Source organism: Microtus oregoni, unplaced genomic scaffold (assembly GCF_018167655.1).
Source record: "Microtus oregoni isolate MIOR12 unplaced genomic scaffold, Mior012 000242F_ref0000190, whole genome shotgun sequence".
NCBI classification, from domain to species: domain Eukaryota; kingdom Metazoa; phylum Chordata; class Mammalia; order Rodentia; family Cricetidae; genus Microtus; species Microtus oregoni.
The window spans coordinates 1-7,500 of record NW_024544908.1 but is presented as its reverse complement, the minus strand read 5'-3'; positions in this window follow the sequence as shown (position 1 = coordinate 7,500).

The window sequence follows — 7,500 nt, the reverse complement described above, 5'->3', positions numbered from 1 at the left end:
GAGGGACGTGAGGGGGGACGCCGAGGCCCACGACGCTCGGACGGGCCCGGACCTCGGGGACGGGGAGAGTCATCGACCGGAGCCCCCGCCGCCGCACCGGAGGAAAAAAAAAGCACGCAAGTGAGGGGTATCTCACCGCCAGGCACCCAACCCGGTGCGGTGGCGGTTCCCCACACGAGACGCGCCTTCCCGGAGGACGACGACGACGGGGCCGGAAGAGTCCCCAGACGCACCTCGGCCAGCGGACCCACCGCCACGCCGCAGACGACGGACGTCCGCTAAGCCTCCTTCCCTCGCGAGGCTCCCGAAACGCGCAGAGCCTGCCTGCCTCTCGCACCCTCTCGCACGGACCCACCGCCGAGACAGACGCGCCCGCCACCGCCGAAGGAAGGCCCTCCGGCGGCGACGGGCCCCGACGCGTCCGGCGACGCGCCGGGAGACGACCGACCGCCGTTCTCTCCAAAGGCCGCACCCGAGAGAGAGGTCACGACCCCGCAAAGCCAGAACCGGATCCCCGACCCCGAGGAGGGACGGGTCAACCGCTGCTCCCCAACCGTGGGAACGCTGCCGGGGAGGGGGAGCGAGGCGACCTCCACACGGCACACAACACGAGCGACGCACGCACGCGACGCGCGCGGCGAGGCCGCGGTCCGCGGGAACGGCAAAGACGGGGAAGCGCGGGAAGGACCGCTCGCGGCGGGCACGGACGGTGGACGGGTGGGGCCCGGGAGCCCACCGCCACCCAGCCCCGCTCTTTCCGCTCGGTTCCACGCCCCGACCGAGGCGCGTACGCACCCTCGGGGGGAGCGGGGGAATCGGGGTCCCGCGGCACTCGGGCGTGCGCGCACGCGGCCCCCCTTCGTTCCCCACCACGGGTAACACATCTCAGGCTCCGACACGGCACGCCGGCTTCACGACACGCTCTCTTGCCCCGCGTGGTTCCTCCCCGGACTCGGAGCGAGGAGGCGCGGGCCGCAGCGGGCGACACAAACGCTCGGGTCTTCCCCCCCCAAAGACGGGACACGGCGAGGGGCACCCGGCCAAAGCTACGCGCATCGGGCGTTCAGGGCGTGCCGGGGCGACCCCAAGCACGCCCTCTCTTCCCATCGGATCGCTAGAGAAGGCACTTTTTCTCACTGAGGGCGGGCGGGACGGACCCGGCCCGACGAGCCTCCGGCCGCGGCAGCGCAAGAGCAGGGGAAGCGACACACGCACACCGCTCGATGATCTCGAGCGCGGCGAGGCGGGGGGGTCTGCGGTATCGGTAAGGCTTCCTTTCCGGGGCGCACTCTTGAGCGTTCGCGGACAGGGGGGACCGGACCGAGAAAAAGCATACTACACAAGAGGTCCCCCGAGAGCCAGGCCTGCCTCTCCGGCAACACCCACCGGGTCTGCACCAGGCGGGGAGGCATTCTTATAGTCAGTCCATCAGACAGACCACCTTTAACGGTGAGAAGAAAATGAAAAAGGCCGGCCGCGACCGCTCAACACCACCCAACGGCTCACCGCCTACGGGAGAAGGCAGCGCGTGGTGGGCCGCTCGCCCGATCTCACGAGATAGCCGTGAGAGAGCCATCTTACCGCTCGCCTCGACCCCCTTACTTGATCCTCGGGACCACACACCTCGCAGAGGAACACCGCTAAAGGCCGTACACCACGCGCAGGAGGCATACACGTCAGAGAACCGGGAAACGCCGCCGCCGCTCAGAACCGGGCACCTCTGAAGATCGGCCTGGAACGCTCCAGGAGCACCACAAGGATCACAAAGCAAGGCGCGTGCACACGAACCCGGTCGGGAGGGGCACGTAACACGGCACATCAGCCGACCCTCCCCCGGCTCGGAGGGAGGAGGGCCAAACAGACCCACACACGGTGGGCATAGCGAAACGCGCGACGGGGAACAAAGCCCCCGGCGCGCCTCACAGGAACCCCCACGAACCACAGCGAGGAGTGCGGGGGGGCTTTCACAGGGCTCAGGCCGGATAACCGCACCCCTGCCTTCCACACACCACCGGTAAAGGTGGGGAGGAGAGACGAGGGGCCCGCTGGCAGAACGAGAAGAGCGGCCGCCATTCGCCATGAATGTCCGTCCCTCGCCTGGCGCGGCTTAGGCCTCCGGCCCGAATGAACACAGGGCGAGCACACCACATCGATCAACAAAGCGGAACCGGGAAGAATCGAGCGAGAGATCACCACAGACCCAACACATGCCGCCAAAAAAAAACAAAAAAAAAAAAAAAGAAAACCCTTCACACACCTCCACACCAAAAAAACAGCGGCGGGGGGGTCAACCAGGGAATCCAAGAAAAGGTGTGCACTCGGGAGGCACATAAGGCAGCAGAAGGGCCGGGCCACCCTCAACCCAAAAGGACTCATGGAGACTCGGGAGCTCCACAAGCTGGGAAGGGGGTGAGAAAAAACAGTGCGCTCGGGAGGCACACGGGAGCAGAGGACCATGGAGGAGACTCGGGAGCTCCACAACCTGGTCCCCGCCCTCCCAAAAAAAAAAAAGAAAAAAAAAAAAAGCACCGGGACGGTAAGGGAGAAAGAAGCATCGAGAGACGGGTCCCACCATCCAAGCAGAACGGGTGACAAGCCACGAAGCGGGGATGCCTGACACGCTTCACCACGGGCAAAAGCAAGGCAAGGAAGCCGGTCATCTCAAAAAGCTGCACAGGAAAAGCACACACGGGCCCAGCCCCAAAAGGCAGCGAGACGCGGGCTGGGCTAGACGGGAAAAGTAACACCCAGTGAGGCTCAGAAGAGAGACCGCCACCTAGCGTCCTTTAATGTCACCCAATTAAAGGACAGCGTGTCAGCACCTATCTGCAGGTACAATAAGGACAGATAGCAACCATTAGAAGAATGACAACAGGTACGGGGAGTCATTCACAGACCACACAGAACTCCTGAAAGTGAGGCTGGGTGAAATGTCCCAAAAATGTCCCCATAAACAAGAGAACCGACCCTCAAAGGAACAACTGGTCGACCTCATAACCATGAAAGGACCGAGAGAGCGAGGTGGACATGTCAGAAAGCCGGGCGCCCAGCCTCCTCCCGGCCGAGGACCCTGCGACCAGCCGCTAGGAATGGAGAAGGGCAAGAAGAAAAAACTTGGAAAAAAAAAAATCTCGAGTCCAAGAAACCGGGGACCAGTGAACAGGGGAGCCGGGACCACCACCCTCCTCTCGGCCTCGACAACACGAGGCCCGCCGCTGGGCTCTCGCAAGACCGAGGGCAGGAGAAAGGGGCGGGGTAGAGCTCCGAGACCCCAACGAGTCCGGACCAGGGAGGCGAGGAAGCCGGCACCACGGCCTCCTCTCGGTCTCAGGATGGCAAAGCCCGCCACTGAGGACCGAGGGTTCCTGATAAGAGGAAGAAAATGAATAAAAAGCTCCGAGAGTCCGGAACAGGGAGGCGAGAAAGCCGGGACCACCGCCTCCTCTCGGCCTCAAGATGAGGAAGTCCGGCACTGAGGACCGATGGTTCTCGCAAGAGGAAAAAAAAAATGTCCGAGACCCCAGCGGGGAAGCCGGGATCAACCATCGCCTCCTCTCGGCCTCGGGTCGCCGGGTCCCAGGGCTCTTAGAAGAGAGAAAAGGCAAGGGAAAAGCAACTTTTAAAGCCGGGGTATTTCACCGATCCTGGGCCCGGGAGGACCCGACACCTAGCGGGGGTACGCGAACGACTGAAGCCTTCTGGTCGACCCGCTCGAGTCTCCCAGCACCCTCTCCAGCTGGTCCCGTCACTCGGTTCCATCCCCAACGCATGCACGCATGCACCCATGGGTGACTTCCGGCACAACCTCCTACACAGAGACCGTTCCCAAGCACGACACCGACTCCGGGACACACCCGCCTGCCAGGCCGGGACTCTCGTCACTCTTTCCGCCTCACAAAAGCCGTTTCGCCCCGTCCTCGTCACCGACCGAGGACCAGGAGAAAAAGGCCACCGCTAGGGGGCGCCCGACAACCGACCGCCATAGATCGCTCGCTCGCTCGCTCGCTCGCTCGCTCGCTCGGCCGCGGCGGCGGCGGCGGCGTCTTCACCTTCTCTGGCGTGACAGCGTCCTCCCACGCTCACGCCCGGAGGTGGCACGGGCCCACAGCAGGACAGGGAACTCCCCTGTCGGTTCCCCCACCCCACCCCCGAACACGGTGAACGTGGGCCGGGCTGGACATTCGGGGCTACGAAAACGAAAGTACGACCGAGACCACAGGCAGCTAGGAAAACAGGGGCGAATCGATCGTTCGCTCGCTTGCTCACGGGAAACAAAGAGTGTGTCTGACAGGCCAGGGGCTTCTGCAACCATTAGGGCATGGTGAGAAGGAGGGACCGAGGGGGACCGAGGGGGACCGAGGGGGACCGAGGGAGGCGGCAACGGCAGTTCCCTGCCATCTAAGTCTCCTTTCACCATGGCCACTGCTTGCTTGCTTGCTTGCTTGCTTGCTTGCTTGCTTGCTTGCGGTTCTTTTTCTTCACCCCACTCCCCACACCCTCAGCCCACACTTCTCAGACTAAATACCGAGTCGGAGAAAATTAAAACAGCCGTGGAATAGTTTTTTTTAAAAAAATAATAATCATAATAATAATAATGAAATAAAAATAGTTTTGAAAAAAATCCCACTCGAATTTCATTTCCGGGAATAATATCGTCATAGTGATGTGTCATTTAGGACAGAAAAAATAAACAGGTCACTTTAGTCATTTCTTGGAGAGGGTCTGTTTCCCCACCACGATGGTTCTCACTTGCTGAGTTGCTGAAGATGATCTCCTGATCCTCGTGTTTTCAGTTTCTGAGTGCTGCTGACATGACAGACATGGGCCCTCACACTCGAGTTTATGAGACACTACTGAGAGCGTGGAGCCCATAGGACAAGGCTCTGGCTTTCCCTTCCCCTCCCACATAAGCCAGATAGATAAATAAATAAATGCCCAGCAGCAGAAGCATGAAAGCAGCTTCTCAGACCCTTTAGAGCTCCTGAGTACTGGGGTTACAGTCATGGCAGAGGATATGACTAGGCCAGGGCTCCCTTCACAACCACCATCCAGGCCTGCCTGCCTGCCTGCCTGCCTGCCTGCCTGCCTGCCTGCCTGCCTGCCTGCCTGCCTTCCTTCCTTTTTTAAATGCCAGTTTACTAAAATTTTAGTTATTTTTAATTGCGTTGGGAGGCTAGAAATTTTTGGGTTTTCGGGAGAGGGCAGACATATGAAAGAAAGGAAGGAAGGAAGGAAGAAGGATCAGAGCAGTGAATATACAGGTACACAGTCCTTACACCAATGTTGACTGCAGATAGAAAAATAAAAGGAAGAAAAAAAAAATAGAACGTCACCAAAAGGACAGCCTGGTCTATAAAAATGAGTTCCAGGACAGCCAGGGCTATTCCATGAAATTGGCTGAGTTCGAATCAGCAATTTCCCAACTCCAACAAGAATGTTTACTACAGGAAAGGCAACAGATGTACACATCAAGGAAGGCCAGTGGAGCTGTAGGCACACCCTTCACACCCTTTGAAACTTCTCTGTCCCAAGGTCACAGAGTTAGGAAAGGAAAATAACAACACGTCACTGAAGTCATTCCTAGGCTAGGCCTTCCTTCACAACCATTTGAAAGGATCAGAGCACTGAATATACACACGCACGGTAATTACACCAACGTGGACTGGAAAGACACCTAAACTAACAGAGACACACACACACACAATCCATAGCATTTGCTGCCTAGCAGATAAAATGAATGCCAGTGTCAGTAGGCACACCCTTCACACCCCTTGAAACTTCTCTGTTGCAAGGTCACAGAGTTAGGAAAGGATCTTGATCTTGAACTTTCCTTAATAGTGAGTCTGTGTGTGTATATCACACTCAAGCCAAGTACCCCTCAGAGCTCATGGAAGACAAAACAGAGCTCTAGAACGGGGGGGGGGGGGGGGGGGGGGGGGAGGTTCACTCAAGAAAATGAAAGCAAAACCCTACACAAACCCTGGCACACAGTAAAATCAGTCCTATGAGGAAATTTGTAGCTCTAATTGCCTACTTTTTAAAAAGACTTCTAACCGGGTAATGGTGGTACACGCCTTTAATTCCAGCACTCGGTCTGGTCTCCAAGAGCTAGTTCCAGGACTGACTCAATTAGAGAGAACTAGAGAGAAACCCTGTCACAAAACAAACAAAGGAATAAAGTATTACATAAATACTTTATGGAAGAATAGATGGACAGATAGACAGACAGACAGACAGACAGACAGACAGACAGACCCACACCCCATCTTCTGCCTTCTGAAGGTACCAGGCTCTCTCACAGGGGTCAGGCAGAAACGTAGGCAGTGTATGTGTGTGATATCAAGCAAGCCTATATGTGATATATAGGGTATGATAGGATAATGTCAGTATTAAATTGGGGTAGGTCTCAGGAGCACAAGAACCCAAATCTGTGCTGTACTCCCTGTCACCAGAAGAGGGCACTAGATCCCCACCATGTGGTTTCTGGACATTCCAGAAATTCCATCTCTCCAGTTCTCATCCTTTCATTGTTCCTCCTGCATGCCTACACCTAGTGAAAGAGTGGGCACCTTTCCTCCTGCTTGTGTGTATCTGTGTCTGTCACAGCCTGGATAGCCAGAGTGCCCGCCACCTCTGCCTGAGATAGATGTGACCGGCAGCCCTGGGGCTGGGGGGAAAGGGAGAGAGTGGGTCCCTGGAGAGCCTTGGGCAGAGGCTCTGTGGATTCCCTGGAGGAGGCCTGACCTCCTCTGAGGAGCCCATGGGGGAGGGGAAAGGGAAGGTCAACCATTACAGCCCTGCCTGGCTTTTGCTTTGCTTTGCTTTGTTTCTGTTTTGTTTTGTTTCCAGGTACAGCTGTGACCAGGTCTGAATCCAGGACAGACTCCAAAGCTAGAGAGAGAATCCTGTCTCAGAAAACAAAAAAATAAACGAATGGATAGATAGCTACATAGCCAGACAGAGAGATGATAAAAACACCTCCAAGATCAGGGAGACCAAGGCAGGCAGATCACTGTGAGTTTAAGGCTCCCTTGTTCTGCAGATTGAGATTCAGGACAGGCAAAGCGACACAGAGAAACCCTGTTTTCAAAAAAAAAAAAAAAAAAAAAAAAAAAAGGTGGGGGCTGGAGAGACATGACTCTGTGGCTAAGAGTGCTGACTGCTCTTCCAGAGGACCCAGGTTCAATTCCTACCACCCACATGGCAGTCAACTCCAAGATCTGACACCCTCAGATAGACATACATGCAGGCAAAACACCAATGCCGATAAAATAAATTATTAGGAAAATAAATATATAAAAGAGGTGTTTAGTGCATGCCTTTAATCTCAGCACCAGGAGGAAGAGGCAGATGACTCTCTGTGAGTCTGAGGCCAGTCTTGTCTACAAAGTGAGTCCCAGGGCATACAAGGGTACACAAGGAAACCTTATGTTGAACAACCACAAATAAACAAACAATAAAGAGATAATAACAATAAAAATATTTGAGAGTTCAAATAAT